The following is a 23,330-nucleotide window of genomic DNA, read 5'->3' as shown; positions in this document are numbered from 1 at the left end:
GCAATTCAAACTTTGCAATCCATAAGTAAAAAAAAAAAATTACAAAATTCATATAGATTCATGGTAAAAATTTTTCCACCTTCCTATGACACACAAGCATGAACCTATGTACATAATGCCTCTTCCTATACATGAAGTTTTCCTCAAATACAAGGATTTGTAAACTAATACACAGGAAGTATATTTAAACTAGACATGGAAGTCATGAAAGTAAGGCTATTTGCTTTGAGAGTTGCCTTCTGAGTGACTGATGACTCAAAAGCTCTCCAAATCAGCTATAATTATGGCAAAATTCTCAGCAAGTTCGTATCTGTAAAATAAAGTGTAACCCATATGCACTTCTACTTTTTTGACCTACAGCAAAGCAGTTGCTTATGACTGCTGGCAACAACAAAAAAATCAAAATAATATTGCCAGACACTGAAAAATAAATATTATCAGTCTGGCAGATTTCCTGATTCTGTTGAGCTATCTGCTAAATCACCACAAAACCCACGTTCTTAAGCAGCAGCACACAATCCCCACCCATCTTCTTCAAGTCAGACATCTTTGAAAGTAAGCAAGCTTAACTCAACTCAGAATGACATTTATTTCAAACATTAAAAAAAAAAAATCACAACTTAAAAGTGGAAGGCTATATAATAATTTAGTTACAACTGCTGCTTTCAATGCATGCATTCTTTAGCTTCTAAAACATTTATCTATGCAGTTAAAACCACATTTATGTATTGTATGATAACCTAAAACATATTCCCTTTAACATTCATTGCAATAATATGAAGTTAAAGTTACAATTCCTATCTTCAACAATGCATTACACTAAGGTGCTTTTATCACAAATCATTACTTAGAAAAAGAGACGTTTTCCCTCCTCAGGATAACTGCACATTTTTTTTTTCCTCTTTACAAAGACAAAGGAAACAAAGTATTCTGAGGCAGGAAATAGCTCTTCCTGTTCAGTGCTGAAAAGTAATAAGCAGATGGGCACTGTAAACAAAATATATTTTCTTTCAAGCAACATCTAAACCTACTGTTGAATAACTAATTTTAGACACCAAGGACTGTGTCTAGTGATTAAAGACTTACATTTATAAATAAAAACACAATCCACCTAAAAATGATTTTTTTTTCCAGAACTTAAGCATTAATGCTTAACACTTTAAAAGTAATGCAAGTGACATGAAAATTATTTCTGTCCCAGCAGTGAATTCTCCTAGAAACATAGAAAAATGAGTGATAATTCATGAAAAACAGATAGCATCAGGTAGAGTCCAAAGAATGTGCATAAGAGTTTACAATGGAATTAAAAAAAACCAAACTGTATTGAAAGAGGCAAGTTCACATTTTTTCCCCCCACTAAAAAGAAAAAAACCCCCACCCCCCCCAAAGATTTTTGGCTTTGAACAGTCATGCAATTTTCTAAATTATATTTTTAACTTGCACCTATGTTAAGTCACTGTGTTCTTTATATTAGATATTCCATGGCATAAACCATCTCAGCTGTGTGAATACTTTCTATACAAGAGAAAACACTACCCCAGCAGTGCAAGAATGACACTATTTCATTTGTTCATATAACCATGATTAACTTTCCAACCTATATAAAAAAAGAGGTCCTTGGACTTGAATTCATGAACAATGTAATGTAACCGCGGAGGCTTCACAATCTGTGCTTGTTCTCTAAAAGGCAGAAGCAACTATCTTCCTCTCATGTGACAGCTCAACCAATCTACTTTCCCCTGCACAAAGAACTCTTGTGCTTTTCCTACCCGCAGGTGAGAAACACCAACCAACTCTGAAAGCTTTTGCTTAGTTAACCATGGTTATCTTTTTGCAGAATGTAAGTATTATGAGTGTTCTTACAAGTGCTCAAGAAAATACATATTTTAGCCAAGCTTGAGTTAAAAAACTCCACAGACCCAACCGTTTAAGAATACTTTTTTTTTTTTTAAACTGTGACTGGACAAAGCTCCTGCATAATTCAGAATATCATAGAATCATAGAATGGTAGGGGTTGGAAGGGACCTTTAGAGATCATCTAGTCCAACCCCCCTACAGAAGTAGGTTCACCTAGATCAGGTCGCATAGGAACATGTCCAGGCGGGTCTTGAAGACCTCCAAGGAAGGAGACTCCACAACCCCTCTGGGCAGCCTGTGCCACTGCCCCATCACCCTCACAGTGAAAGAGTTTTTTCTTATGTTTAAGTGGAACTTTTTGTGTTCCAGCTTCATCCCATTACCCCTTGTCCTGTTGCTAGCTACTACAGAAAAAAAGGGATGTCCCAATCTCCTGACACCCACCCTTTAGATATTTATATTAGTTTGTGGCCCTGAACCAGCAAACAGCCCTCCTCCCAACTATTCCAGGCAAGCTGAACTTTTCCTACATGACAATGGATAGGTTGCCAGTGTCCATATCACTGTACCTTAGCACAAAATACATCCAGGGCATACAGCACTGAAGACTTGATCTGCAACATATGCAGTATTATGATTTTCACAAAGCAAAACCTACTCATGAGCAAAGGTAACAATATACATCAGTGACTGCCACCCAGTGCTTTATGTGAACACTTGTGACAAAGCTAAGGAGCAGTCTAAAAAACAAACCTCAGAGAATAAGGTAGCTTGAACCAGGAAGTATGACATTTCTCAACAGCCCATGCCTCTGCTTCATAAGAAAGTGAAGATTTTGCCCTTAACTTTAAATCAACCAAGCAAAAAATATACAAGTTTTTCCCCAGAAAAATTTTAACTTTTTGTCATGGTTTAGGCCCATCAGGAAATAAAAGACCACAGTTGGCCTCAAGTACCAAAGACCTGAGGATTGCTAAAGAGCAGGGAGAGCTTAATTGCCCCTTAAGGTCCAGGACAAAACAGACCAGGCTACTCGGCTTGGGGAAGAAAACAGAAAATAATTTAATGCAACACCAACTAAAGCATAACCATAAAACCCTAAAACATAGCAAACATAAAACAACACAGAGTGGTATAATGATGAAGAGTCTGACCAGCCCTTTAAGAACACCTTCTCCCCACTCCTCCCCGCTTCCCAGGCTCAGAGCCCTGATCCCGGTGTTTTTACCTCCTCCGCCCTTGAACAACCCAGGGGGGCCGGGAGTGGGGGTTTCAGTCAGTCTATTCCTGATAGCTTCTGCCATTTGTCTCTCCTCAGGGCAGGTGGGCTCCGCACCAGTCCTCCCCGCATGTCCATGGGGTATCTCACACACACAGCAGCCCTGCACGGGCTGCTCCAATGTACATTTATCCCAAAAGCTGCGGCTCCTCTCTGCCTCGTGTGGGTCTGCTCTGTGGCCCACAGGGTCTTCAGCATGGCCTGCACCATGGCCACCTCCTCACATACTCTCTCACCAGTCCAGGTACACTCACTCAGAGCTGCTGGTGGCTCTCAATCCTGCCATGGCCCTGTATGGGTTGCAGAGGTACAGCCTGCATTCTCGCCACGGCTTGCAGAGAGGTCTCTGGTCTGGTGCTCCTCCTTCCTTCCTCCTCCTCCTCTGACTGCGGGGTCTGTGTGGTTGCCTCCATCTTGTATCACTCCAGTGATAAAACTGAGTATCACACCTCCTACTAGCACTTCAAATTCCTGTCCCTAAATAGTGATGGCAGAGGCACTAGATTGGCCCAGCTGGTCCAGAGGTGAGTCTGAACCCAGGAGCCGGGGGAGAGTACAAAAACTCTTTACCGGGTCTTCACTGCAACTTGCTCCCCCTGTTAGCAAGCAGAAACAGCTCCTTGCTTAACCATAACACTTTTTTGTTCCTTTCTCTGAACTAAGTTAGAAAATCAGGAGTTGCATATCAGCACTGGTCAAACCATGGATGATTCTGAAAATACCAATGAACAAAAATGGTCATACAGCAGCTCTACCAGAATAATCAGTGCATTTCAGAACAGGTTGTGCGGCAAAGAGTCTGGTGGTTGACGGAAAAGCACTGAGGGTAAAGGAACTAATATGACAACTTAGATATTCTGCCCAGTGCAAATGCCATATATGGTGACAGTATCTGGGGTAAGTTTAGACAGGATGTACAGAGGTCATTTGGGGGACTTTAAGCAAGAATATAGGCATCTAGTTAACTGCAACTCAAGCTTCAACAGGTCTGGAGATCAGTGGCCTCCACAGCTGGCCTGGAGGCATGCTGAGAGCCACAATCACTGGGGAGAGCAGAGACTAGAGAATTACCCATTCTCTGAATTGAAAAGGTCAGTTATTAGGGTTTTAGGTAACTTCTTGCCACTAACAATTCCAGTAGTGCTCACCAGTTTCTGTTTTTCCATTAAGGTTTCTAAATGATATCAAGATCAGTAAAAGAAATGAATACAGAAACAAACAAAAAAAATCAGACCCAGATGAGCAAGGCACTGTCTGTCATCCTGCCAGTCTCCCATCAGAACCCATCAGTTCTCCGCCTGATCTATTACTTGCTGGCATCTATTATCACACTGTTTGTGTTCATCCTAGCAAAGCCAAAGGTCAGGCAGGCACATTCTATTAGGATTAAAAACTTCAGAAGAAGTTGGTACTAAAAGGTAGCAACTGCCACTTAAAAGAGAACATTGAACACACTAGTTCATAGACTATTGAATCTGGCTTCCTAAAATAGTTAACAGGGATTTTAGCCAGGTGTTAAGTGTCAAATGAAGTTCTGTTCTTCTGTTAAAGTACTTCACAACAAAAAAGGGAAAACAATAATCGTGTTTCTTTTTTTTCTATCTGCCTCAGCTTCCCCAATAGCTCTCCCCTTCAGATTGCCATAAGCTGTCTTCATCTGGCCACACACCATCCACCAGAGTTCACAAGGAGTATATATGGAAGGGTACTCTAGATCTCATTTCTTTTTCCTTGCATTGAAGAAGTTTTCAGTTTGTCATTTAGATGCATCACTAACAAACATTCTGCATTAGAAACACCCTTCTATTTACCTCAAATAAGCTTGTGTTTTCTATATATATTTTGAAACAAACTATAAATACATTTATACATTAAAAGCTACAGAAAAGGCATGACCAGTGCCCAGGTAATGAAAACAGAGAAATATAACATCCAGCAGCTTCCTGTGGAACCTCTGTCACCCTGAGGCCACCAGGCTGGAGTATGAGAGTCCCTATTAGAAAACACCATTGGGTGACAGCCACTGCATCTTTACATCAAAGCAGTTTTAGAAGCTGAAACATATCCTACTTATAGCATTTTTCTGTAATAAGAGAACCAAACCTGTACAGAATGTGAAAACATAAAAGAAAAGTAATTTTGTTATTTGTCTCTAAAATGAGAACTACTGAGCCTATAAGATCTGGACTAGTTAGGTAATACATGTTATTTAGTCCCAGCTTGATACACCACTCATCCTCTTCTCCCTGTAAAGTCATTTTATCAAGCATCTCTCAGACTTGTTATGTCAAAAGGTGCATTTTTCAAACAGGATAACTAACTGCTAACAGGACAATATTCACAACCAAAGCTTTAACTCCACAGACTGAGACATCATCTTCAGTGGAACTTCACAGGTCCTAGACAAAATGCATCATCCCCCTAGTGATGATGACTCAAACCTCCAAAAGCACATGTCTAAAGTTAGAGGTAAATCTGCCTCAGTTTTTAGTTCCTATGAAGGCAAATCCACCTACATGAAATATCGAAAATGTTGGTTGGTTTGCTTGCTCCGAAACTACCTAGCCATCCTTTGAGGCACTGGTACTATTTCATAGTTACAGAAATTAGTCCTACAAAACAAGCCAAGAAATACTACCAGCTGTTTGCAACAGATGCTTGCAACAAAGCTAATGAAATGAGCTTCTCTTCTCTGCTTGTCTCCTAAGAAGGCTATCAGATATCTGAAACAAGTATTACAAAAGCTCCTAGGGCTCTCTAATCCTTCCTGCTGTTAGTCAGTCTCCCAGCACCAACTCAGATGGATTAAGGAATACACATACTACGGTATTTTCAAGTGTAAAAACAGCAGTTATGTTATGTAACTTCATTTTAATATTTGAAGGTTTACAGAGGTAATCTGTTATTTTCATCTCTGTAAAACTAAAAGTTTATGCCATTAATGAGTAAAATTTCTAGATATTACAGGAAGTAGATAATTCATAGACATGAGATGCAAAGCCACTAACAGTTGTGCAGCTTAATTTCCATAATTTTATGTGTACAGAATATATTTGAAGTATGATAATACAGATTACACAGACTTATAAATTTATTACTGTACCTCAAACTTCAGTATCCTTAAAGAGAAAAGAATCCCATATGCCCAAGTTCACATTACAGTAACTGATGCGAATACACAAGTTTTGTCTCCATTGCACTGCAACATAATACTGGGTCTTACTCCGAGAAGAGCAGTAATGTCATTAAAAAGACTGGATTACGAGTACTCGCTGTCAAAAACTATGTGATGGTACAGTTGAAACAAAGCTATAGCATCTCCAGTGTAGGTGTTAGGGATTTTTTCTCCCCTTCAGGTTATTTCATGCTCTCCTCTATCTCCTGCTGAAGCAGAAGACCAAGTTTCACTTGGTCATATATCACCTAAGTCAACTTCCTCTTTTAACAGAATCAAATGATTCACTTTTAGTACGCAGTTTAATCTCTCAGACAACAAATTGAACTTCAGATTCAGATTCTTTAGGCCTGTCATACCCTAAAACAGGATTATCAGGTGAAATGCAAATAGCTAATATGTAGAAAGCATCAGGTTAGAACACATCCTTGCTGATCTAGAAGTCTGGAACCACTAAACAGAAAATTAGAATTAAAAGTATTAAAAAACTCCACAAAGTCCTAAACCAAATTCTCATTGCAGATCATTTTTATATGTCCATGTATTTAGTAGACAAGAACATTCATAGTGTTTTAAGTATGTCTCCTGAAGATTAAATTACCTATTGCATATTGAATGACTGTTAGAACAAAGTATCTCCACACACAAGGCATGGATGACAAAGAGTTTCTTAGACAATTTAACTCCTTTATTCCCAACAGAGCATAATATCAGATATTTTACAGAAAAGATAGTTTACTTCAGATCAGCTTAATAGGAAAAAAGCAGGTAAAATCTGCAGACTACACTCTCCACCTCTAGTTAGAATGGTCAAAACAAGACAACATACAAATAAGTAATTTGGTTTGGATGAGTTATATAGAATTAAAAAAGCTACCACCTGTTAAATCAGTTCTGGAGGAGTCATAAAGGAGAAAGGGAATTCAGATCATTCCAGCACCGCTCAAAACAGCAGCAATACCAAGTGTTTCATGATTTGCTGGAAAGCAAATTCTAAAGCGCTCTCAGCAAAAAGATAATCAGAAAAATAAACTACATCAGAAAGCAAATAAAAAAATTAAAGGCTTACAAGTATGTTACTTCTAGTGAAGAAACATACTCTAAAATTTTTAAGCCTTGGTAAAAATAAATGTAAGGCAAATGGAGATCCAAATTGACTCTTTTCAAAACAAGTAATTTAAAATCTAGCTTTAAGTTATTTAAAAAGGGAAAACACCTAACAATCTTTGATCTTACAAAATGAGACCAGAGACACAAATGCATTTAAACAGGTTTGCTCTTGTTCTTTTCTGAAGAATGACCTGACTGCATTGCTTGCATTATAAAAATGATCTTTTCTCACAAGGGTTATATTTGTTTCTTAGTATACTTGATACTAATTAGAAATTATACACTATCAGATTGAAAATGCAGGGAGCTCACATCCTTTTAATATGCTCAGTACTTAACTATACACCAGCTCCCTGCATTCCACTTTGACAATGTATATTTGACCATTCTTCTGAGTTCTCTAGACCAATGGCTTCAGCAATCATTACAGGCAAAGTAGTGAAGTGAAAAATAACATTAAAAAAGCAAATATACACTTGCAAAGAGTCAGATAACATTTTGAATTCAAATAAAATAAATACTGTGTGGGAGTGCCGGGTGGTGCCTTCATTTCTGCCTTTTAGCAGTGTACAAAAAATGATTTGGTTACTTAATTTCTTGCATTTATTTTTAAAATTAAACAGTAATTTTGGAATAAGGATAGTACTTTTTAAGATTCTGACTGATTACTGATTATGCCATTGTAGTGGGTCTGGGACGGTAGTGATTTTCCACAGCAGCTCCTGCAGTGCTGTGCTTACTGTTGATATCAATATTATGACTACCGCTTGCACAGCATCAGGGCTGTCCCTCCAGCATTCCTTCCCCCACCTTCACCAATAGCTGTGAGTGGGCATGATCTTGGGAGGGACTATGGCCAGGACAGCTGACCCAGGCTGACCAAGGAGATATTCCATACCATATGATGTCAGCTCAGGAATATAAACTGGGGGAAAGGAGCAGGAAGAGGAGGCGAGATTCATTTCTGGCCTTCCCAAAGCAACCGCTACGCGTACTGCAGCCCTGCTTCTCGGGAGGTGGCCGGACATCGCTGCTGATGGGAAGTAGAGAGTAACAGCTTATCTGCTTCTGCTTTGCTTCCCGCGCGCGCGGCTTTGCTGCTTATTTATTAAACTGCTTTTATCTCAACCCACGAGATTCCCATCTTATTTTCTCCCCTTACCTGGCTTGCTGAGGAGGTGGGGGGTAAAGCGGTGTGGTGGGCACCTGGCATCCAGCCAGGCTCAAACTACCACAGCCCTTTTGGCGCCCAACGTGGGGCGAGATAATAGCAGATTTACATTAACTGCATTGCAATTACAGTAAACCAATGAGAGCAAAGTTCCTGTGCTGGTCACGGAGCCTTGCTGTTATGCAGCTTATCTTACACTTTCTAATGTTTGGGAACATGATGCTCCTAACATTGACTCTCGGCTGTGCTTTAACCTTAATAGCTTTGCTAAGCTGGCTATATAATTTTGTGAAGAGGATGAAAGGGCCTGGGAACATGATGGCCCAAATAATAATAGCAAGTCTCATTCTGTTACTGATGAATTTAGTGTGCTGTGGGAGCTATCTTGTGGAGGCCATGGGGCAAAGCACCTCTTTCTCCTCAGCTCGGACTGATCTAGACAATTCTGTTACACAGACTTCCCAGGTCCTTAGTCACCCTTATACGAGAGTTTTAATATTACTAATTAACATGGTTGGTATATTATATATCTTGTGGAATCTGGAGTCATCTGGGTATCAGAGAGTACAAATTTGCGATGGAAACATGTTAAAATGCCCCCTGAAGCGGCCAGTCCCTGGGTGGCAGGGTATGTGGATGAATTTAGGCAAATTCCTAGGACGGTTATCACCTCCTGTAATCTGGGATTTTACATCTGAACAGATAAAAAACCCTGCTTTACTGACACGCTACCTGATAGAAGGGTGTCTTACCTACCCTAATGAGGCCCATCAGGTTCAGGCACTATACTGGGGCCTAGCCTCTGCCTACCGAGCTGCATTCCAGTCCTCTCAGAGAACTGTAATTGAAATGGAAACTCAAACGGTACCTGAGACCAACATAGTTGAGTCAGTCGCAGTCCAGCCCTCTCAGAGAACTATGGCCGAGGTGGAAATTCAAACTATACCTGAGACTACCATGGTTGAGTCAGGGAACCAAACAACAACCACAGTGGTTGCCCCAGTAGTGAAAAAGAAGCAGTGGATAAGGAGGTCAAGTCCATATCATCGATTAGTAAGGGCAGACGAGGAGGAAGAGGAAAGGCTAGAAGAAGAAACTGGTCCTTCGGTAAGGAGATCAGGAGAAGTGAGAGAAATCGAAAAGGAAATGGAAACTACTCGGTCCCTCACCTCAACAGAACTTAGAGATATGCGAAAAGATTACAGTCGCCAGCCAGGTGAGCGGATTGGTGCCTGGCTGCTCCGATGCTGGGATAACGGGGCTGACAGTCAACAATTGGAAGGCAGAGAAGCCCAACAGCTAGGATCTCTTGCTAGGGACCGGGGAATTGATAAAGGCATTGGAAAGAAAACCTCAGTTTGTAGTCTCTGGAAACGACTCCTCTCAAGTGTACGGGCAAGATACCCATTCAAGGAAGACCTTGTAAATGCCCGAGGAAAGTGGACTAGAGCTGATGAAGGGATCCAATATCTAAGGGAATTAGCTGTGTTGGAAGTCATCTATGGTGATCTGGATAATGTCGAGGCCTCCACAGATCCAGACGATGTCCAGTGTACACGGGCCATGTTGAGAAAAGTGATCCAGAGTGCCCCAGCTACATATTCTAATATCCTGGCAATGGTGTATCATCCAGACATGGACATACCAACAGTGGAGAGGGTATCTTCTTGGTTACAGAACTATGAAGAGAGCCTCTGCACCTCCTCATCAGTGTGGGATGATGGCCTGATTGTTAGATCTGCCTCAAGAATTCAGTCATCCACTGTCCCGACCAGGGGAAAGGGAAGTCCCAGACGCAGGAGTACACCGCGAAATGAACTCTGGCTCTTTTTGCGTGGCCAAGGAGAGGATATGAGGAAGTGGGATGGTGAACCCACTTTTAAGCTAGAAGCGCGTGTACGTGAACTAAGGGGGAAGGCAGCTGTTAGAAAAGGACCGCCCAAGAGGGCTGTCAGCAGAGTGGCTGCCAAAACAAAAGAGGACAATCAACAATCTCCAAGACATAGAAGAACTGCAACTACTTCCTTCGAAGCCAATGAGGAGACTTCAGGTCTGCAATTGCAAGGATCAGATAGCGAATACTCTGATGAAGAACAGAAATAGAGGGTCCCTGCCTCCAGCCAGGAGGAGGAAAGGGATGACCGAATCTACTGGACTGTGTGGGTTCGATGGCCTGGCACATCAAACCCACAAAGGTATAAAGCCTTAGTAGACACAGGGGCACAGTGTACATTGATGCCATCAAGGTATAGAGGCACAGATTCTGTCTGGATCTCTGGAGTGACAGGGGGATGTGAAGAATTATCTGTATTAGAGGCTGAAGTGAGCTTAACAGGGGACAAATGGAAAAAACACCCCATTGTGACTGGTCCAGAGGCCCCTTGTATTCTTGGCATAGATTACCTCAGGAGAGGGTACTTCAAAGACCCCAAGGGGTATCGATGGGCTTTGGTATAGCCACTGTAGATACAGAGAAAATCAAACAACTCTCTAATTTACCTGGCCTCTCAGAAGACCCTTTTGTTGTGGGATTGCTGCAAGTTCAAGAGCAACAGGTACCAATTGCTACCAGGACAGTGCACCGGAGGCAATATCGCACGAACCGAGATTCCCTGGCTCCCATCCGTGAGTTGATTCATCAACTGGAGGCTCAAGGAGTAATTAGCAAAACTCATTCTCCATTTAATAGTCCCATATGGCCTGTGAAAAAATCTGATGGAGGGTGGAGGTTAACAGTAGACTATCGTGGCCTGAATGAAGTGACACCACCACTGAGTGCTGCTGTACCAGACATGTTAGAGCTCCAGTATGAACTGGAGTCAAAAGCAGCCAAGTGGTATGCTACGATTGACATCGCTAATGCATTCTTCTCAATTCCATTGGCAGCAGAGTGCAGGCCACAATTTGCCTTCACATGGAGAGGTGTCCAATATACCTGGAATCGATTGCCCCAGGGGTGGAAACATAGTCCTACTATTTGCCATGGTCTAATCCAAACTGTGCTGGAAACGGGTGATGCCCCTGAACATTTACAGTACATTGATGACATAATTGTATGGGGCAACAAGGCAGAAGAAGTGTTTGAGAAAGGGAAAAGAATAATACAGATTCTCCTGAAAGCTGGTTTTGCTATAAAAAGAAACAAAGTAAAGGGACCTGCACAAGAGATACAGTTTTTGGGCATAAAATGGCAAGATGGGCGTCGGCATGTGCCTATGGATGTTGTGAATAAAATAGCTACTATGTCTCAACCGACTAATAAGAAAGAAACACAAGCTTTCCTGGGCCTTGTGGGATTCTGGAGGATGCATATCCCAGGTTATAGTCAGCTTGTGAGCCCTCTCTTTAGAGTCACCAGAAAGAAGAACTGTTTTGAGTGGGGCCTTGAGCAACAACAAGCTTTTCAACAAATTAAACAGGAAATAGCTCGTGCAGTCGCCCTTGGGCCCATCCGTACAGGACCAGATGTGCAGAATATCCTCTACACTGCCGCTGGAGAGCATGGTCTCACCTGGAGCCTCTGGCAGAAAACATCTGGAGAAACCCGAGGTCGACCATTAGGGTTTTGGAGCCGAGGATATCGAGGATCGGAAGCCCACTACACCCCAACTGAAAAAGAAATACTAGCAGCATATGAGGGACTTCGAGCTGCTTCAGAAGTCATTGGCACAGAAGCTCATCTCCTCTTGGCACCACGTCTGCCTGTGTTACACTGGATGTTCAAAGGGAAAACCCCTTCTATACATCATGCAACCAGCGCTACATGGAGTAAGTGGATGGCGTTGATTACACAACGATCTCGACTGGGGAAATCTAATCGCCCAGGAATCCTGGAAGAAATCATGGACTGGCCAGAAGGCAGAGATTTTGGAGCATTGCCTGAGGAAGTAGCTCGCGCCCAAGAGGCACCACCATATAATGAACTGTCAGAAGATGAGAGGCATTATGCTTTGTTTACTGATGGATCCTGCCGCGTGGTAGGAAATCATCGTAAGTGGAAAGCTGCTGTGTGGAGTCCCACACGACGAGTTGTTGAGGCCACTGAAGGAGAAGGTGAGTCAAGTCAGTTTGCTGAAGTGAAGGCTATCCAACTAGCTCTAAAGATTGCAGAACGAGAGAAGTGGCCAGTACTCTATCTTTACACTGACTCCTGGATGGTGGCTAATGCTCTATGGGGATGGCTACAGCAATGGAAGAAGACCAACTGGCAGCGCAAGGGTAAACCCATCTGGGCTGCTGCATTATGGCAAGACATTGCTGCTCCGGTGGAAAATATGACTCTGAAAGTACGTCATGTAGATGCTCATGTGCCAAAAAGCCGTGCCAATGAAGAACAATGGAATAACCAACAGGTAGATAAAGCTGCTAAAATTGAACTAGCTCAGGTAGATCTAGACTGGGAGCGTAAAGGTGAGCTATTTATAGCTCGATGGGCCCATGAAACATCAGGACATCTGGGAAGAGATGCAACATATAGATGGGCTCGTGATCGAGGGGTGGACTTGACCATGGAAGCCATCACACAGGTCACCCATGAATGTGAAACATGTGCCGCAATCAAGCGAGCCACACGAATCAAGTCTCCCTGGAACAGAGGCCGATGGCTGGGTTTTCAGTATGGTGAGGCCTGGCAAATTGACTATGTTGGACCACTACCACGAACACATCAAGGCAAGCGGTATATACTCACCATGGTGGAAGCAACTACTGGTTGGTTGGAAACATACTCTGTCAACCACGCCACTGCCCGAAATACTGTCTTGGGTCTTGAAAGGCAAGTTTTGTGGCGACACGGCACTCCAGAAAGAATTGAATCAGATAATGGAACTCATTTTCGAAATAATCTCATAAACTCCTGGGCAAAGAAACATGGCATTGAGTGGATATACCACATCCCCTATCACCCACAAGCCTCTGGAAAGATTGAGAGATATAATGGGTTACTAAAGACCATGTTGAGAGCACTGGGCAATGGGGCATGGAAGCAGTGGGATAAAAATTTAGCAGAAGCCACTTGGCTGGTCAATAGCAGAGGTTCAACTAACTGTCCTGGTCCTGCCCAAACAAAACCACTACATACTGTGGGAGGAGATAAGGTCCCCGTAGTGCACCCAGGGAAATGGCTGGGGAAGGCAGTATGGGTTGCACCTCCCATGGGAAAAGGCAAACCCATTCGTGGGATTGTCTTTGCTCAAGGGCCTGGCTGTACTTGGTGGGTGATGAGAAAGGATGGGGAAACTCGATGTGTACCTCAAGGAGACTTAACCTTGGGGGAAAAATAACCTGTTATGTGAGTTATCTGTTGTAGATGAACTTTGCAAGAAAAACCGAACAAGTGGACAAACCAAGCCGGTGCTGGTGCCCAACACTGAACATACTGTTTCCCCTGGCCTGGATATTCATCTTGATGGATGAGACAGAAGTTATGGCCTGCTCCAGTGAACATCTACAGAGAATGAAAGATATAAGAATGTTGTTTGTTTGTTTGATGCAAGATGCAAGAGGGAATACAAGAATGATGTTTGTCTGTTGAAGAGTGGGGGTACTGGTTAATGAGAGTATATAAGAATGTATATGGATTGTTAAGATGGTTTGTCTGAGCATGACATAAATGGTATGGAATAAGGGGTGGAGACTGTAGTGGGTCTGGGACGGTAGTGATTTTCCACAGCAGCTCCTGCAGTGCTGTGCTTACTGTTGATATCAATATTATGACTACTGCTTGCACAGCATCAGGGCTGTCCCTCCAGCATTCCTTCCCCCACCTTCACCAATAGCTGTGAGTGGGCATGATCTTGGGAGGGACTATGGCCAGGACAGCTGACCCAGGCTGACCAAGGAGATATTCCATACCATATGACGTCAGCTCAGGAATATAAACTGGGGGAAAGGAGCAGGAAGAGGAGGTGAGATTCATTTCTGGCCTTCCCAAAGCAACCGCTACGCGTACTGAAGCCCTGCTTCTCGGGAGGTGGCCGGACATCGCTGCTGATGGGAAGTAGAGAGTAACAGCTTATCTGCTTCTGCTTTGCTTCCCGCGCGCGCGGCTTTGCTGCTTATTTATTAAACTGCTTTTATCTCAACCCACGAGATTCCCATCTTATTTTCTCCCCTTCCCTGGCTTGCTGAGGAGGTGGGGGGTAAAGCGGTGTGGTGGGCACCTGGCATCCAGCCAGGCTCAAACTACCACAGCCATCACGCCACTTTTGAACACCAATAGGATTTCTGTATCTAAGGAAGTACAGAAAGATTAGAAGACATCACCAAGAGGACAAAATAAACCACACTGCAGAACAACCTCAAACCCACCCTAATATTCACTCATTCTGGTATAAGTACTTATATGGTAATTGGAACAAATCTATCTCTAAACTCATGCAGGACTTTGAAGCTGCAAAATACACTGAAAATAATTAGTGATATTTTAAAATAAGTAATGAACTCTAAATCATGTCAACTGTTTGGCAGAATGAACAATTTCTCACTGCTGTTAAAAAACTCTTTGAGAAGGAGTGGAGGGAAGTTTTCCAGAACTGGAGAGTCAATCTTTCACTCAGTTTTCTAATCAGAAACACAATGCAGTAAGAGATCAATTCCAGTTCATAACTTCATCTTGGGATCTCCTCTCCTACATAACTGTAGGGGTTTTGGTTGGGAAGAACTTACAACAGTACCTCAAATTTTAAAATACTATTGTTAAACAAAATTTTACTAGCTAAATTTGCCACTGTCATCTTTTTATTGGTAAGGGAAGGAGCAAGTAGTCTTATGTTGCTGAAGCTACAAAACAAGCTTCACTACCCCAAAAAAAAAAAAAAAAGGCATTTATTTGCTGATTGAGAGAACTGTATTCAATAGCATTAGTTTTAAGATAAGCATCAAGGGCATTTTTGGTGGGATGCATGTGAGACATACCTGTGAGACAAGTATCTGGAGCACAGGAATATAGATATATGTATACTTGAGGCAGAGGACATGTTTCCAATGACAAAGATCTCTCTCTGTCTTGCACATATTAAATTCCCTTAAAAAGGGAATGTAAACAGAATTACAGCGATGCACTTAAAATTTGAGTTTGGCTTTATTTTGAACTGTTTAACACTGACAGTCACCACAGATGATACAAATGGTGTATTTATTACTTTACAAATGCACTATATCAGAACCTTCTTTTAAACTACCTGCCCATTTGAACTTCTTACTTCAGAAATTAATGGTCAGTATTCAAGCTATTAGGTTACAATTTCCTGTTTGCTGTCGATCACTTAAAATATCAGTTACTACTTAAGACCAATGACAAATTTATTTTTCTTCAATCACATGCAACCTGTAGTTACTCAGATCATCTTTCAGGTAGCTGATAATTTTTTTAAGGTGTGTTCCACCACTAAGTACATTTGGAAACTAAGAGTATATCTTATGTGGCTGGTTTCGTTAACTTATATTTGACACATGAAATCTTCAGCACACAAGTCCACTGCCAGCAACATATTCAACTGAAAGCACTTTTTGTCCCAACTAAAACTTTTCTAAATTTCTCATTAGGCCTCCCTAACACACAACATGTGCAAGTGCTACCATCCTGAAGCCATTTCAGGTAAGGGCAAGTCAGATTACAAATATTTTTCTTATATTTTTCTGTTTCCTGTTTGTCACTATCACCACTATCTACCTAACAAGAACGATCATTATTAGAAATTAGTGAGAATGATTCAGGCAGCAGTGGAATTGAAAATACTCTTGCATTTTATTTAAACAAGCTTAATAGAAACCTCAGTCCTGAATAACAGAGATTTTATTCAGATTATCCTACATGCTTTTGTTATTCTAAAGTGAAGAACTATCAGAGCTTTGATTTTCAGTTTTACACACACTAGCACTGTTCTTTGAAATACTTTTTTTAAGAAAGATTTTGCACAGTAAGTTAAATCTATATGGGAAAGATATACAAAGTGTGTCAGTCCCTGGTATGCCTCATTGATGAAGGGATCATAAATAAGTATACTTCATCTTAAATTTTTTTGCTGACAATAAACTTATTTCAAGAATGCACATGTTAAGCAGAGAGCCTGCTATACATAGCCCTTATGTACAGACAGTATTTCCTTAACTCCATCCATCACATTTCAAAAGCAAGACAGCAAGGCGGGCATATTATATATATATATCTCTTCTGTAAGAAAACTTTATCACAAATACTGCTTTAATACTTCATGTGTTTTACCCATTACCTGCATCTGCCTACGTATTAAGCTCTAATACTGTCCTCCAACCATGCTGCATGAAATATTTATATGTAAGTATGATCTTGAATTTGCTATTAGTATACTCTTAGATCAAGCACTAACATTAAAACTAGAGTGGTAACAAGCCCAGAAATACATTAGGTAATTTAAATACCTAGGCTCTGAATTAACAGCTGAATATGCTACTATAGAGGAAGAAGGGGCCAGAGGCTATTCTAACCTGGGTAGGTAATCTGTTGAAAAAGTTCCAAATACCATCTCCCCAGCAGCAATGTCAGTTCCTACTTCCCACCTTGATTATTCAGTTCTATTCCTCCCTACTGATGTGGATTAGAGTTTAAAAAAAAAAACCCCAACCAACAAAACTAAAAACCCAGTTCCACATATTTTTAAATGTGCAATTTCAGAAGAGAAAATGGAAAACTGTCAAACTGATAAACCAATTCATAATATGGTCCTGCAGCAGTTTCTCAGAGAGACTGGGTAGCATTTTTGATGAACAAACCTTAGTCCAGACAAAAACTATTTCCATTTCCACGACGTATGCACCGTGATACAGATTTATTCCAGCAGAAAAGATGCTCCACATGCAGCAATGGAATTTACCACATTGGAGACTACAGTTTCATGGAATGAAGAAAGCTTTATTAAAATGAAGTCACAAAAATAGGAAGTACTACCTGCAAAATCTGAAATTTGTTCTCCTTGGATCTTCAACAAGATAGCAGGACTTCATCCCCAAGATTAGATATATCACAAATTTAACACTCTCAAAACAGTTAATGTTTCCTATTTTTGGTTTTCTGTTCAAGAGGTTACTGCCAAAACATAATTACTTTTTCTTTTCCTATTTATGGTAGGAAAAAAACACAACATTTCAGGACAGAAAGAAGCATGACAGTATGACTAGAATGTAAAGAGAAGAAGAAAGCTTATAGGCAACTGTAGACCCTGTGTCTTCACCAGGCTTCCAGCTGCATGGTCTGTAACTCCACAGGATCCTCCTGCAACAGTAATTTTACAAGACCAAACCATAAGTCTGCCTACTCCAGTACCCTATTTAACGCTGACGGTAGCTACCTATGAATGTTGTGGTAAAACTACAGGGACAATGTCTGTGTAACTCCTCCTCTGAGATTCTCCACTTTTACCAGTAAGTTTGGCTTCAGGGAGGAATTGGAGGAGGATACCTCCACATGAATTGGCCCAGTTGAATTTTGACTGTCTGTAAGCTTTCGTCTGTTGTTTTCTACATTCTAGAAACCAAAGGCATGTGACATGAAATGACTCAAGATAATTAAAAGAAGCTGAGCTGATCTTAGGGTAAAAGAAAAAAGTTTACTCAGCACAAGACAATATATAAAAAAAGGTAAGATAACAGCTCAAATTAACTGAAGTACAGAAAGTTAGATAAATGTTTGAAGTAAATGTACATTGTTTATTCCAATTTATATGCCACCTTTGTGTACAAATGTAGGTCAGGAAACAAAACCTACTGGAATATAGCAACCTAAAGAATTCACGTAAAGACATACACACAGAGAGACACCTTGAGCTCCCCCCTTGAGGCAAGTTTAAAGAAGTTGTAACCATCAAATCTGCTCCTGTAGGTAAATCAAACAGGAGGAGGGTACTCAGATACACTTCCAATTACTGAGAAAACTAATTAGTCCACAAAGTACAAGCTTTTCTTTCTTTATTTTTGCTTTGAATAAGTTATTTTAAAATAACACCTTTGGCTTCTCTAGGTGGAAGACATTGCATGTCCTTCATTATATGTCACACTAACAGCATTAATACACAAGACTCACACAAGAAATACCACTGTTACAATGTTCAGAAAATCTTGCACAGAAATACCACGATATACAACTGCACTTAAACTACAAAAATCCAAATAATTCTCCTGATGCAAAGAACTATAAACTCCAGTATATATTACCATGAGTTACACAGATAGCATTTTCTAGCAATATATGTAATCTACTACCTTAGCTATCCTTAAAGCTTCTTTCCCCTTTAGAAAGAGAGCGGGGTGAGGAGGCAGAATAATACTTAAGGTTAGGACATCCAATATTGACATAAAACACTTCATGTATTCAACGAGTAAGTTTCACTAAATCAAACTGGCAAATGGAAAATCCCAAATGACCTACTTGATCTTTTGGGAAGAAAGAAATAGTATAACTATGGTTTATGTTAAAACTCTAAAAGAAGCTGTCCATGCAAGCAGACATTCAACAAACAGATCTGTCAGTGTTATATCATGTACTTAGTGCTCAAAACAGGAAGTACGACAAGTTCCATTTCATGAAGGTTTTCCCTGGCCTAACTGTAATGAATGAATTCTTAGAAATGAGGTCTGATTGCACTTATGGCTTCTTGAAAAATCATTTGCAAGTCACACCTAAAGAAATCAGACTACCAACCATCAAAGAAAGCATTACTTTCTTCACAAACAGTAAAGCCAAAGAAACACTGTGTGTCTGTATGTTGGAATATGTTCTTAGAGATGTCAGCAGCTCTTTCTGCTCCATGCATTGAAGTGTCTGACAAAGCCTAAGAAGCCTGTAATTTCCTGCCTTGCAAAGCTATGAAATGACTGTCTTTTTCACATTTAACAGGCAGATGCAAAGAGATTACTGTACCTAGATGTTGACAGTGTTTTGCGAGCACGCTGACAACAGTACCTCAGCTATGAGGGAAAGCTGGCAGTAGAATTAGAGGTAAACAAAACAAAAAAAATAACCTCAAATTCCTGAATGCATCAACAACAAAAAGGTAATCTTTTTCCAAGGCCTAGACAGAACATGACCAGACATCAGTCATGAAAGATGCATTCACATGCATTCTCTAAAACAAATACAAATAAAGACAAAAATTTCAAGATGTGTTAAATTATATTTGCCATAATAAATATGGTTAATTACAATTATTTTACAGACGTCAGCTGCCTGCTTTCAGTTTCTGTTACCTGGCTAAGGAAAAACCCTAGTCTTTCCTGTTGCAGCATACCACCTCTGTAAAATTCAGTTTGCTGGACGCAGAACTCTGGAAAACAGAAGTTTTTTTTCAAGTGCTGTTTTCATATCTGAGCATGTTTTATGAAGCAATTACTTTTCTATGGGTCATTTCAAAAAACCAAAATGGTTGGACAATGTAAAAATACAACTGTTTGTTTCAACAACTACAGAAAAGGTAATGTGTGTGTGACAAGCAGCCTTACATGACCTTTGCACTGAGATGTTGAGTAGCACAGTACACAGTTTACTCAATTTAAAGCATGTAGTAGTTAGACAGAACATAGTTTTACTATATAATCTGTGCCAGTTCAGTTTATCCTTACACAACTTGTTTAAACAATAAATAAGTTACTACGATAGAGTTGCTACAGCAAGAAGTGTTCAGCTGGAGATCGGGACTTCCTTTCCCTGCACTGTAGATTACCATTCTATGATTGTAGATTACACTCACTGGGACCTTTCTTTGCAATAAGCATTTGATTACTTTGTGTCAACTCCACAGCAATTTCCTAAACACTGAGGTACAACATTAGTACAAGAGACTTGTTACCTGCAATTCATCGCAGAAGACTTCTATAGGATTATTTTTAAAAGTTCAGCTAGGAGCAATAAGCTTAGATCTGCCTTTTTTTGTGCAGTTGTTTTACAGTTCACAAAATGCAAATATTTATCTTAAAAACGATTGTCTTTACAGTCAAAAGAATCCTGCGTGATTCACATATAACACATCTAGTTGAAAGTGGTATAGAAAATATTAGCTAATTTGTGAGATGTTACTACATGGTTAGCAGCTGTCTGTTTCATTTGCAACTCAACTGCTCCAGCTTCACTGTGCATCAGAGAGTAAACTAGTCGCTTATCCATAGTATATGGATATCTTTTATCCCTAGGACAGTATATTATACTCTCTCCTCAGCTCAGGATCTCTCAGTTCAGGCACAAAGAGGTGATCATATCTATGTAACAGCATTAATTTAAAAGCAATGTTCTTACTGTAATTTGTATGAAATGTAGCCCATGCCTGAAAGCATTGCCAAGAAAAATATGTGAAACAAGTTAGTTATATGGAGTTCTTAATTTGCTCAATCAAAATAGCCATAGCTTCTCTCACTTATGAAGGGCAACAGTTGTGTATACCAACAATAAGCAAAAATATCCATCTTAACACCATGTGCAAGTGCCACTGGTGTCCAGGAGAGTGGGCGTAAGTAATCTGATTCGTATTCTGCTTTCACATGTTCATCAGTTAGTACAATTATAAACACGATCATATTCCACTATGTGCTTCTTTAGTGCTTCACAAACTGATTTGAACATTAAGAGTAAAGCTTATAGTGTAAAACATACTGAAACAATGCTATTAACTTGCCATCAGATCAAAAGACATGGAAGCTATGCAGGTACTAATGGCAGCCACACAAATCAAGGGGCCAATTCTATCTAAGTAAAAAAGCAATTAACACTAAATCTGGAATTAAAAAATGTAAACAATGAAGTCTTGAAACAGAGTAAGTTACAGATATTTCTTGTGTGTTTTCTTGTGTCTTCCCCATCAAAAAAAACCACCAACAACCAACCCAAATCCTTCCTTGCGCTTTATCCCATGTATTCAAGCATCTCATAACCGTCACTTCTGCCACAGAGGTATGGGCTCAAATTTGACGGTAAACTCTTTGCTTATTAACAGACAATGAAATAAATTCAGACATGAGACTGAAGCATCGTTTCTCTAGAAAATGCTGAAAATCAGACAGGACAATGATTCTTTTACACTAATCAGGCATTTTTGTTAAGTAATTCCTGATATAGGCAATTATGCCATACTATCATAATGGTTACGCTCCCATTACATTCCCATGGACTGCAACTGCACTGCTCAGCAATATTTCATTTGTGAAACCAACCTATATGAACGCATCCTTACTTCTGCTGGCTCCATAATTGCCTAGCTGACAGAGACTATGTTGCTGTCTGGTAGCAATTCGTTTTAATTCCTCCTTCCAACCCCCTTTCATTTGGAACAAAGCATTTTAAAGACTAAAAACCAGAGTAAATATTAGATTGAATCTGTGTAACAAGTTTTAATTATAAATTCCATATTTATTTCCCACTTTTTAAAACCATTATTCTTCACAGCAAATACTGTTAAGTGTTTTTATGCCAATGTATCTACAACATCTTTCTAAATAACCATTTATATTGCATTTCATGTGTGATTTGGTGGGAAACTTCATACCAGCCCACAGTTTAAGATTTGTGCATCTGCAATGAAAGCAAGCTCTGTAATTCTACAATTTCTCTGCTTTAAAAACTTTAAGACAATACCCCAGAAAATAAAAAAGCTAAGTACTCCACTGGACCTCCTTGATAGTAGACATTATTACAAAATATTGCATAAATTTAAGGGGCTTTAAAGAACCCCTCAGTTCAAGGTCGGGGAGCTGCTGGAGAGAGTTCAGCATAGGGCCACAAAGCTGATGAAGGGAGCATAGGATCTCCTTTATGATGAAAGGCTGAGGGAGCTGGGGCTCTTCAGCTTGGAGGAAACTGAGGGGCGATCTCATTAATGTTTAAAAATATGTGAAGGATAGGTGTCAGGAGGATGGAGCCAAGCTGTTCTCAGTGATGTCCAACGATAGGACAAGGAACAATGAGTCTAAGCTGGAACACAAGAGGTCCCAAAGAAACACAACGAAAAAAAATTCTTCACTGTGAGTGTGATGGAACACTGAACAAGCTGCCCAGCTGTGTTGTTGACGCTCCTTCTCTGGGGACAATCCTGAACCACCTCCAGCGTTTCAGTAAAGACAAGATCTGTCTCTTTTCCTCTCCACATCCCACTGTCACACACAAATTCCTACTAACACAGTAGAAATTTGTTTGTGAGTGTTTCCATTCACTTTAGGACCATCCTAGAAGAGAGTTTCTTCATCACTTCACAGTACTAAATTCACCAATTGAGATTCTCTTGCTGTAATTCAGTTTTAACAGGAATTTCTGAAACTAATGCATATATTCACACAGCAAGTTTTAATTTCAGTTTATCACCAGTTTCTCATGAAGATTCTCCAGTAGTTTTGAACAACGTGATAATCTAAGAAAAACACTAAGTGAATCTGTGCTTTCAAGCATGCCTTAATCTGGCTTGTGGAGCTTTTGCAATTCATTTTATTTCAGTGGTCTAAGGGGAGGTTAAACTAACATTGACTGAATCTTGTATTTTTGTTGAACACTACCTTATAATTTCTTCATGTGAAACTAAATTCTGGTCCATTAAACCGATGACTTTAAAAAAGTCTCATTCATTTTCAAATTGGTAGATAAATGCCAGCTAGTCTCTCTTCTAAAACACTTAACAAAAAGCACCTCAAGCAAGTTACTTATTCTCCAAAGATTCTTGACCAATTCCAACTGAAATTAATAATCCAAATAATGTTTAATATTGTGCACGCTATCCTAAAAAAGTCAG

The 23,330-nt window shown here is 40.2% G+C and overlaps 1 protein-coding gene across 3 annotated transcripts in view; it reads right to left on the bottom strand.

Annotated features, from left to right (window-relative positions):
• MAP3K1 (mitogen-activated protein kinase kinase kinase 1) overlaps window positions 1-23,330 on the bottom strand; it is a 62,088-nt gene that overhangs the window by 23,832 nt on the left and 14,926 nt on the right. The window lies entirely within an intron of this gene.

Source organism: Colius striatus, chromosome Z (assembly GCF_028858725.1).
Source record: "Colius striatus isolate bColStr4 chromosome Z, bColStr4.1.hap1, whole genome shotgun sequence".
NCBI lineage: Eukaryota > Metazoa > Chordata > Aves > Coliiformes > Coliidae > Colius > Colius striatus.
The sequence above is the reverse complement of the archived record's forward strand: the minus strand, read 5'-3'. Positions and strand labels throughout refer to the sequence as shown.